The sequence below is a fragment of the Anolis carolinensis genome, chromosome 5, assembly GCF_035594765.1.
Source record: "Anolis carolinensis isolate JA03-04 chromosome 5, rAnoCar3.1.pri, whole genome shotgun sequence".
Taxonomy (NCBI): Eukaryota; Metazoa; Chordata; class Lepidosauria; order Squamata; family Dactyloidae; genus Anolis; species Anolis carolinensis.
This window is the reverse complement of record NC_085845.1, coordinates 178,598,920-178,611,375: the sequence shown is the minus strand read 5'-3', so window position 1 is coordinate 178,611,375 and position 12,456 is coordinate 178,598,920.

The following is a 12,456-nucleotide window of genomic DNA, read 5'->3' as shown; positions in this document are numbered from 1 at the left end:
TTGGTGGCATTACCAAGGTCAGATCTGAACCTCCAACAGTGACTTCTCTCTTTATCTTGGACGTGAAGATCCCAACTTCCTACAGTGGTTGGCACATCTGCCCACAAACCACAGAATTATAGCCTGTGTATTTAGAACTCTAGTCCACAATTTCAGTTTTAAAAGGTTATATATTTGAACTGTAGTTCTCAGAATCCACCAGCCAATTGTCATAATGGCTGAGTTATTCTGTCCTCTAGAACAGTGGTTCTCAACCTGTGGGCCCCCAGATGTTTTGGCTTTCAACTCTCAGAAATCCTGACGGCTGCTAAACTGGCTGGGATTTCTGGGAGTTGTAGGCCAAAACACTTGGGGACCCACAGATTGAGAACCACTGATCTAGATGATTAATCCTTTGATCATTTACTCAGATGGTAAGTGGAGATCACAGCTTTTCTTCTTTGCCTCCCAGACTTTAAGAAACTAACAGAATGGTCATATGTACATGGAACACTTTTTCATCCCTGAATCTCCCTCAGTTGGGGAAATGTACACCTGTTGAATTTCTATCAGACTGGCTGCTTTTAGTTGCAGCATATTTGCACAAACTTTGTATGTGAATGGTTTGGGAGGACAGACGTTCTAACCTGAAGTAATTTTCCCTGGCCAAATAATCTCTTTCAGCCACATCTGCATAGTGGATCACAGCTAGAACGACATTTTGTTGGCTCCATTTTCTGCAAAGTTGAGGAAAGAACTCCCACTTAGACAATTCCATAACCTCACTGGAAACTAGAGGTGTGACCAGACATCTCTTATAGTCCTCGGAGGAGAAATGAAGACAGCTCCACATCTGCTACCCTTCACAGGAATGATACAGCTCAAACATGCAGTTTAGGCCATCAAGCTGCTTCAGAAACAAAATCGCATGTCAGCATTTGCATGATTGTAAATCAAGGTTAATAGCCTGAAATAGTGTAAAAGATACTAAACATATAGATTGCTGTTGAACAAAGTGATCCTCAAGATACCAATTGAGACTGTGCTGTTCAAATAAAAAGAGTGGCTTTCATCACCGAGAAGTAAAGTTCCTCGAATATGTTATCTCAGCTTTTCCAAAATAAGATTCAGATTGAGAAGTCGTGATGGAAGGTTTTCATACCTCTCGGACCTGAAAGTTATTTAGAGCTACAGCTCATTGCTTCAGGTTGGAAAAAATGTTTCTGGTGAAACATCCTGTAATCTGTGCAGTCTGTTTCACACAAACAACAGATGAAATGGGGGGAAAGCAGTTCCACTTTAAGCTGCAGGTGGGAGGATTACATGATAAATTCTTCATATTGTAACCCCACCATTCTCTATTCATGGAGAAAAGTTTGTTTCAGGGACAGCTGGTGCTTAAATGTCTCACTGATATGCCCATTTTGCATTTCAAGTATCTGTATTATGCACTGTAGACTTTGTTTCAGAAGAAGGAACTGGCAAAATCACCTCTGCATATTCCTTGCAGAAGAAAAACTTGTGAAATTCATGGGAGTGCCATAAATCAACAATCAACGTGAAGGTACATATAAACACACCTGTAGCTTAAAGGCACCAAATCCTGTCTGATTAGTACTTAGAAAGGAGGCTGCCAACAAATACCAAGTGCTGTAGGATATATTTTGGAGGAAAGAAGTAACAAAACCACCTCAGAAAATTCCTTGCCTAAGAAAAACTTAGGAAATTCATGGGGTTACCATAAGTCAAAAGGCAACTTAAAGGCACATAAATGTATATTCCTAGCCATATCCCAGGGAAACATTCCACTAGGCCATCCAATGCCGGTGGTCTGCATCCAGGAATGGTATCCTACTCAACCACAAAATTGGGACTCACAATTTAAAACATAAAAAGTGAGTATTAACATACACTCCTCCATGTGGTGTCACCTACTTTAACACATCAGAAAGGTAAAGGAGTTAAAAGAACAAGTTTAAATAGCTTTTAAAAAATTTTAATTGTAAATATCTTTTAATGAGATATTTGAGCTGTTTTAATATTGTGGTTAATTTAATTCTACTCAAATGCTAACTTTTTGTATATTTTAACTCAATTGCTCTTTCAAACTGTAACGACCTTGAATTCCAATTTTGGGAGGAAGCCAGGATACAAAGAAAAGGATAATGATAATAACAAGAGTTACATTAACAATAATATTTAGCAAGCAGCTAAAGCAAAACTCTACAGTACTGGAATGGAATGGCTGTACAGCTGGCCCTCCACATTTGTGGATTTCACTTTTGTGGATTTGATTATTTACAGATTTGATAAATATGTTATCTCCAGGAGTTTCTAGGTACTTTGGAGTGACTATGTGGTCAAATTGTATCACAGAACTAGACATTTCTAGAGAGAACTTTTTTTCTAGCCTTTTGTAGGTCCTCCAGTGTGATTCTATGGTCAAAGTGTTTGACCATAGAATTACACTGGAGAACCTAGAGATTCCTAGAAATAAATTATCTCAGGAAAAATTGTATGTTTCATACTTCATAGTTTTTCCTACTTCTCTCTCTCTCTCTCTCTCTCTCTCTCTCTCTCTCTCTCTCTCTCTCTCTCTCTCTCTCTCTCTCTCTCTCTCTCTCTCTCTTTGCAGGGGTCCTGAGCCTCTAACCCAGTGGTTCCCAAGCTTTGGGCCTCCTGGTGTTTTGGACTTCAGCTTCCACAGTTCATAACAGCTGGTAAGCTGGCTGGGACTTCTGGGAGTTGGAGTCCAAAACACCTGGAGGCCCAAAGCTTGGGAACCATTGCTCTAACCCCAGCAGATATAATACAATCAACAATTTTCTCTCCAGCAGAGCTGTGTACAAATACTGGGGAATTTTACAACCAGTGATCCAGTAGTCAAGGTGAGAGGTTTCTGATGTAGTTGCAAGTACATGTACTGTATTATGAGGAAAGTCCCAGGGTGCTCAAGCTGTCTTATATAGGAGCAACAAGTTTAGAATCACAGGCACTGTTCCTCTAAGGCACACTCCTGAACTTCTGTCTTTCCCATTGCCCTGAGATGTGTATATATTCATTAACAAACTCAACCACCTCCACACCAGATCATCTGCATTCAACAGCATACAGGGAGGGTAAGATTTAATGATCCACCTACTCTTGAAACTACATCTTCAGGGTCAGTGGAATTTTTTTATTTGGTCCAAGTGCAGGTGCAAGAATATGGGGTGGTCTTTTCCTACGCAGATGTAATGCAGACATTACAGTTAGAGAGATAGCATTGACTCTGGCAAGAAGAGCTTCATGCTAAAATTTCCACTGAATCACAGTGCAACTCACTGGGTGGCCTGGGACTAGTCCCTGCCTATCAACTTAAGTCTACCTCACCAATCTTATATATTGTGTAAACACTATGGAGGTTGCACAAAAAGCTTTCATTACTATTAGAGTGAAAGGCGGCAGGAAATCAAACATTGGGTTCATGATACATGTTTTATATTATTGAGATATTTAAAATCCTCTTCTCTGGAGCAGGAAAAACTATAGTCTGCACAATATCCCCAGGAACATCAGAATGATTTTGAGATTTGTAATCCAAAAAGTAACTTTTCCAAGTTATGATGTCTTATTATAACTGGAAACAAATAGCAGATATACATGTCGTTAGAATGTAAATCCCTCTATATTCATGAATACCCATAGATCCCACTATTCACAGTTTTAAAATATTCTTTTCCCTCCTCCCCCTCCCTCCCCCAGAAAGATCATGGTTTTGGGGCCATTTTATATAAGGGATAGTATTTATATAAATATATATTCCTCAAAGACTAAAACCTTTTTATTCAGACAGGCTTTCAAAGAAGGTTTTAAAGATCAACGCAGGGGATACTGTGGTTTTAACTTTAAATATGCATTAAATATGTTTGATTGGTTTTTAACTGTGCATTTCTAATACTTTATATTTAATTCTGCTTTAATGTTTGTATATTTGTATATTTTAAATTGTGTACTAATGCTTATACGTAAACCACTTTGAGTCCCCTTTGGAAGAGATAAAGCGGGGTATAAATAAATATAACAGCAACAACAACATTTTTCTACATTAAAATGGCAAAAAAAAAGAGAATAGACATCGTCTGAAGTCCAATTCTGTTTGGAAAAAAACTACTAAGAGATGTAGGGTAGGCCTGCAACCTATTTAAAGGATATATTAGAGCTTGTGAAGGTTTCCAAGAACAGTGCTTCACATTATTTCATTTGAAGAGATATTGGCAAGAGATTTGGGGAAATATGGTCTACATACCACCACAATGGTGCATGAAGTTCCAAAATCTACCAGTATAGAAATGCAAGCTTGCAACAAGCATCCAGGACAGATTTTGACAAGGATGCTCAGAATCTGTGATTGAACAAGATAGAAAGCAAGTGGTTTAAAGTCCCCTTCTACAACTTTATGACTGTTAGATATTTGGGGCTGTATCTTCCAGACAGTAGCATCAAAAGTCTAAAACACTTGGGGGCAGGTGGTCATGCAACCTGTTATCTGCATGGAAGCTTTATACAAGCATTAACCCCCTGATCCTCCCTTCCCCCCCAGAAAAATCAGCTGAAAAAATGTCCTTTTGAGTTGGAAAATTACTCCATTGAAATATTGCAAAATTGAATTCTGGTAAACTGGATTCACTTCCAGTTAGCCCCACATACAGGGTTGGGAAGAAGCTAAAATAGCATACCAGTCATCTGAGTATGCCCTCTCTTTGTTTAACAAATCTGGAAGGTATGTAAAAAGTTCTTGTAGCACCTTAGAGACTAGCTGAGGCCCCTTCCAGATTGTCCTTATTTCCCAGGATCTGATCCCAAATTATCTGCTTATCCAAGATTATATGGCAGTGGAGACTCATATAATCCAGTTCAAAGCAGATAACCTGGGATCAGATCCTGGGATATAAGGACAATGTAGAAAGAGCCTGAGAGAACAAAGTTGGTAATATAGTATGAGCTTTCATAGACTAACTCTTTTTTCCTTGATGCATGGAGTGAAGTGTCTAGAAACAAACCTTTATAGGCAAATTTGTGTGTATATAGCTGTATAATTACAAAACATGTGGGTATGGTGACAATGGGTTGACCAGAGACAATGGTATCATGGCATACTACACATATTATAATACAGTGAACAACCCAGCCTCATGAGGGCTTTTTTGGCCAGCTAATCATATCTTCTTTCTGGTTCCAGCCAGCATTGATCACACTACATCCCAATACTCTCTCCACCATTCATTGAGTTATCTACTCACTCTGACTTTAGGCAACAGCTTTCCTGCTGCCTTTGTCTCCCAATGATCTTGCCACTTAATTCAAAAACTGAACTTGTCGCTTTATTACTATATGCATAGAAAAATGAGGGTGACTGCTCAAGTGTATTCAGTTGCAGCACAGTCTAGGGACTCCATACCATGATGCCATTCCAAGCATTTCTATACACTTGAAACACGGAGCCCCATGGAACCCATCAGACAATGCAAGATTGCTCTGTGGTTTCCCCATTTGAGCCCCTTTCTTAAGTTTGTAGAAACACAAGGAATGTAGAGACATTTAGGAATCGACTCCAGATGATTCCCTGTGCATAGAGATGGGTTAAAATGGTGAAATTTAAGTGTAATGGGAATTGTTTTCTGTTTCCATGTTCTTACAGTTGTGTGTTTTTTTTCCCCCTGTGAGTGGTATTTAAATGTGCCCCAAAGATACAGTTATGACAATTATTCTAAGGACAGTAGACAGAGAAGTAAATAATTATATTTCTTTTTTTTATTAATGAGTGTTTGCAATGCTGAAGTAATGTTACTTTACTGTATAGGAACCGAGAAGTCCTCTTTTTTAAAAGAAACACTGGGAGGAGCTTGTACTCTCCTGTTTAATGGCAAAGCAAACAGATTATTTCTGTAGAAACAGGGGAAAGAAAAAACAAGTGATGGGGATAAGCCACCTCTCTGGATCCTTTGGAGACTAAGCGACATGAAATGCCATGCTGAGAAGACAATTTCCTCGATCTCTCCTTCCCATGGGATGAAGTCCTAGCACTCATAGATAAATGCCTATATCATTTGATTTATCTACACCAAACAGCCCAACATTAGTTTTGATCTGACACCATTAAAATGTTATCATTAAGCCATACATAATGTGATGAGAATTCTTCCATAATGGCTCATTTATATGTTGCAGTCAAAGAAGAATGAACACGCAAAGGGAACCAGCTCTGCCTCAGAGAGGGACCTTCTTACAAGTTACTAACACAGATCTTATTCATTTTAATAGGGCACACACCAAAGAACACCCCAATTGGTTGTGACCAGAACAATCTAACAGCTGGTGGAGCTGATTTCTTATTCTTGCGACCACACATCACCATTAAAATATGCCTCTCTTGAGGAAAGGGGACTGGAGAATACTGTGGCTCATTATGGTCTTTAAATGTCTTTTGAACCTTTCTAATTCCTGGCAGGTGGCATCAGAGACTAGCTCGGCACTTTGTACTTCGTTCCAGGGCATTCACTCTTTGAAAAATAAAGCGGGGAGGTCATAAAATTTCCACCGGTCCAAGCAATGCAGATGATGAAAGGAGGGAAAGTGAGGAGGGAAAGATCTCATTGCCAGACTTTGAAAGAAGGAATGCAACAGCACCAATGATCACCTAAAAGCTGCATGGGGAAATTCGTTTGGTTTACCACAGAAAATGGGATTTTCCCCCCACACATTTTTCGTGAAATGTCTCATATGAGCTGATAACAGACTATCCTGGATTATGCAGAATGGACAGTCCATTGATTGAAATCTCCAATCCACAATCAACCTTAATTCATGAAATAACACGTTCTCCACTTGACATCTGGCTTGCTGCACTGCCAAGGAGTGCCCATCAGTGTCATTTCTTTGCATAAATATCAGGCATAGGCAAACTTGGGCCCTCCAGGTGTTTTGGACTTCTACTCCCACAATTCCTAACAGCCGGCAGGCTGTTAGAAATTATGGGAGTTGAAGTCCAAAACACCTGGAGGGCCAAAGTTTACCCATGCCTGATAGATAGCAATGAGACCCCTAACATATGGTTTCCTAAACACCGCCATCTCTTAATCATCTGCCTAAGTTCAGCCTTTGAAGGGAACTAGATGAACATATTTGCATGTGCAAGCTCATCCACTAGATGAGAGCCTGGAAGTAATGTGTTATAAGTATCTGTACATTATAGTTAGTGATGTCAGTTGCTTAGGTGGTCACTCAGTATTTTAAGTAAAAAGTAAAAGCTAGTAGCAATATCTTCTAGTCACATGTATTAATATTTCCTAAAACGTTGCTTTGGGGCAAGCATTTGGTGGGATTTCTACTGTTTTCAATAACAATAGTCCAAAACAAGTATCCAAAATGAAACTCATTAGCCAAATTCCTTCTTTAGCAACAAGCAATGTTATTAAGGTAACCCAAGCTCTGAACTGAAGGACAATGAAAGAGAGTCACTTCTCTCTTCAGCTGGTCAGATTTTTTTGGACTTCCATTCCTGGAATTCCTGTCATTCACCATGATGTCTAAGGTTCCTGGAAGTAGGACTCCAAACGACCTGGAGTCCCAATAGTGCAAATGTTTGTAATGATCTCATGCTAGCCAACTACAACAGCAATCTGAGATAGAAATCATATTATTTGGTCCTTAGTTGTGACTAACATACAAGGAGGTGAATTGGAGATTAGTCCTCCTTCTGAACTACTTTGACCTAAGCCATGAGAAGGCTTGGTGGACACAATCCACCAGAAGGTTCACCTTGATATGCCCCGATTATATTTTTGGTGATATTCTTGAACAATCTCATTCATACCAATAGTACACAAAGGCGGGAGACCTTTGAGAATTGCATTTTCTGGAAATGCAATTACCTCGCCAACCCCAGCTCAAGTAAATGGGATATTCCCAGCTTTTTTTCCATCCACAACATCCATAATCGCCTGTTCTTGTTCTCATAATTCAGTCTCTTTCACATGACTTCCTGAGCAGCCTGCATCTTTCAGGGAAGACTGGAGCAGGGTACCTTACATAACCTTGATGGGGAAACAACTTGCTATACCAATTGTTTTCGAGTTGCTAATCAAGGAAATACACGTCCGTCTCTATTTACTTAGAAAAGAATTAATGACCCTCATTCTTGACTGCATCCTCTCACACCTCACCTTTGCAATGGAAAGCAGACACAACTTGACTGCTAGAGTATTTAAGCCCTGCTCTATGACTTAAGTACTGTGTGCCATGCACAGTGGTTGCTAATGAGACCTAATAATTCTCTCATTGTTATTTTAACACGGTGCACCAGGACAAGTGAGCCTGTAAACAGAGCTCCAACTAAAATAAAACAATTATAATCACAGCCTGGGTTGTAAATCACAAGCTAGGGTGTTCAGCTGCGGTTTGACTCCAAGCCAGGGAATAGTCAAATAATCAAACTGCAGATGGCAGGGCAGCAAATCTACTTACATTTAAACAGTGGCAAGGCTCCAAACGACAGGCGGAAAAATGCTTTGCATGACACAGGAATTCTCCCACCTCCCCATTTCTTGTTAACTAGGTCTATAAAACGACCAGATGCATTAACTAATAATAATTTTGGTTCCTTAAAAATGAGTGTGCCAACATGGATTCCTGGACTCAACCGAACCTGTTATAAGAACCACTAAAGAGGGGCCATACTCATAATAATTAACGTTTAATTTCCAGGCAACTGCAAGGTTCCTGCCACCTTCTAAAAAGATGAATTTCTAGTGCGAGGAAAATCCAGGTGGTTCAGCAATTTTGCAATGCAAAATTCTAGCTTTGCCACCTAAGATAAAAACACAGCCATTTTTCATACTGACTCCCATTATTCATACTGGTGTTGCCATGACCACAAAGGCATCAATTGCAAGCTCATACAAACTGAACACCAGATAAAACAGGCCTAGGTTTGTGAGATCATAAAATCATAGAATTGGAAGAAACATCATGAACCATCCAATCCAACCCCCTGCCAAGAAGCAGGAAAACCGCATTCAAAGCAACCTCCCCCGCCCATAAATGGCCATCCAGCATCTGCTTAAAAGCCTCCAAAGAAGGAGCTTCCACCACACTCTGGGACAGGGAGTTCCACTGCTGAACAGCTCTCACAGTTAGGAAGTTCTTCCTAATGTTCAGGTGGAATCTCCTTTCCTGTAGTTTGAAGCCATTGTTCCATGTCCTAGTTTCCAGGGCAGCAGAAAACAAGCTCCCTCTTCCCTATGACTTCCCCTCACATATTTATACATGGCTATCATGTCTCCTCTCAGCCTTCTCTTCTGCAGGCAAAACATGCCCAGCTTTTAAAGCCGCTCGTCTTACAGATTGTTCTCCAGACCCTTGATCATTTTTGTCACCCTTCTCTGGACACATCCCAGCTTGTTCATGCTTCAGGGAGGGATGAAACCTGGTGAAGCAGAGCACAGTCGTTAATCCTTGATGATTGGTTTGCTTTTAAAGAATGATTGGTTCATGGAGTGACTGTTTATGATATACAGAGCTTTTACTATTTAGGATACCAGTCAAATGTTCCTTAGAAATGTGTAATCTTTGGATCTGCCATAATGCTGTTTGATGCTAAGGAAGACCTAGAACTGTTGTACAAAACGGTGGATTAACACTGTTGATTAAAATAATGTCTTATGGCAGTCTATATTTCATGTTCAGAGACCCCATGTCATTGCAGGTTGATTATCACTTATCCAAAATGCTTGGCATCAGGGTGTTTCAGATTTTGATTTTTTGGAATACGTGTGTTGGCACACACATATAGTTATCCTGGAGATGGGATCTAAATCGAAACACAAAATTCATCTATGGTTTATACACACCTTGTACACAAATCCCAAAGGTAATTTTATCTACAATATTTTAAATAAGTGTGTGCATGAAATACAAATTGTGTACACTGAACAATCAGAAAGCAATATTGTCCCTATCTCTGTGACTCATGTTGACAATTTAACAAAATAGGCCCAGGATTGTCATAGCCTCTGGGAAGGTGATGCAAGCTTCCCAACTTATATCTCAAATGGGAAACAACCCTAATTTTCTCATTAAGTACACTAATATTGAGGCTTTCTGGGCTTGTTGGTTAAAAGAAGGAAGGAACTTGCAACACTTCTATGTATTCAACACAGTTTATTTATTGTATCTTGTGATGGATTCCTTTACTAGGAATTCTGCTACTCACCCTGTTCTTGCTTCCCCAATTTTTCCTCACTGAGTTTGGTTATTGGGCAGGCTGATCCCTATAATTGTTTAAAACAACAAGAGACAAGAGGAAGAACTAGAAAAATATAACCCCCCCCCCCCAATACCCAATTTCAAAATCCTTTCTCAGTCAGCTTAAAACCCTTTCTGTGACATCTCCAAATCCTGTCTGAATCATCTCAGAGGCAAGTCTCTGACTTTTGATACATTCTGTTCCCTCTCAGCCCCTTCACAGCCTCCCTGAGCTGTGACTGGCGGTCTTCATGCCAAGTCTATTTAGTGCCTCTTTCACATACCTGTATTAAATCGGCATTCTTTCCCCTTTCCAAAACTGTTTCTTAACTATGGAAGACACAATGACATTCAGACAACATCCTGGAATCCTTTTTTTGTCTGCCAGTCGAAGCTAAACAGAATAGAATAATCATAAGTGGCTGTGTTGAACATGCATAGTCCAAACTGTCAAAGAGGATGAGAAGAGAGTTGTAAAATACTAAAATCAAACACATTTCTACTTCTACTTGTCATGGTGGAATGTGTTTAAGCATTTCATATCTTCACTTCTCTCTCCATGCTGCCAGCTCCCAGCAGTATTCAGAGACCACCTGTCAGTCATAATATTATTTTTAAGAATAGAAAAGGCTTAAGAGAAAAATCCAGTCACTCAAGAAGCAAGAAACTCAGGGCCCTTCCACACAGCCATATAACCCAGAATATCCAGGCAGAAAATCCCACAATATCTGCTTTGAACTGGGTTATCTGAGTCCACACTGCCATATATCCCAGTTCAAAGCAGAAAATGCAGGATTTTGTTCAGCTGTGTGGAAGGGGCCTCAAACAATGGGTTTCCATGGCTGAGGAAGGATTCAAATTCTTTGGTCTCCTAGTCCAACACTCAAAACACAACACTTCATGCCTTTTGTACAGAAGAGTTAAAACATATCATTAAGAATCAGCTCTACTAAGGACCAAATGCTAAGAATATTAAATACTGTGAATAACCCTGATTTTGTCATTTTAGATGTACTCTAGCAATCTTTCCATTTGGTTTGTGCGGCACACTTTTCTGTTTTCATTGTACAAAACAAAAGACACTTCTCACCACCTTACCATTGATCAAGCTACCTGGGATTTCTGGAGGTTGGAACTCAAATCACCTGAAGAACCAAAGTTAGATTAAAAAAAACTGGCTTATGTGAAACACAAGGAAAATTGTATGTGAATGTTATGGTGCTTTCCAACTATCCATAAATATGATAGCATGAATCCAAGGCAAGCAATCTATGCCACATGTGAACTAGAAACAGGAACACACTCAGAAACTTGAATACATGAATTCCAAAAATGTAGGACCAAGAACTGAGAATCTGACCAGACTACAACACCATGTCCCACCAACTCCACCCCCTTGCAACCTGCCTACAAGTATGGCCAACCTTTCTAGCCTCCCAAAATCCTCAGACATCAGAGTTTAGAAAAGAAAGGTTAGATTAAAATTGAGCCCTGGCATTTTCTTCTAGGAATCAAGCACTGTGATCCTGTCTGAAAGAAGGAAATTGTTGTCTGGACTAGTCCCGAGTCTTGCTTCCTTTAAAAAGTACACTGTGTTCTTTAAAGGTGGAAAACTCCCTGACTCTAAAAAAAATCCCTTTTCACCAATATAACATTAGACGGAAACAAACGTTACTCTCAGAAGCCTTGCTTCCTAAATTATTGCATTACCTTGGCTTATACAAGTCCAGTATTTCCTCTCTACTGATTTGAAGTTGACACATGTTCTCCAGACTTTTTTAAAAGTGCCATTCCTTCACACTTAGATTTACAGTAAATCGGTGTTGCTCAGAGGAAATTAGCTGAGAAATCCTTTTCCTTTTATGCATTCCTAAGTCTCTTACTTAGAGAACAAACCTGGTCTGGAATGTATTTCCCCTGCTTACCATCCAAAAGATAAAAACAGAACAACATTTCATTGCCAAGATGGTGTAGGGGTTTTTGGGTTTTTTTTTAAACCCACTACGTCTATTATTCTTCTATCTTTTATGCAGAAATTGAGCTAGTCTGTGTGCAGCACTGAATTAAAGTAATTTAATCTTTGAATAAGAAAAAGTGTGGGGGAGAATGTCACATCTTTCATTCTGTGATACCAGAACACAAAAGCAATGGCAGTGATAGTTAGTGTATAGTATTGTGTACCCCCATAAGACA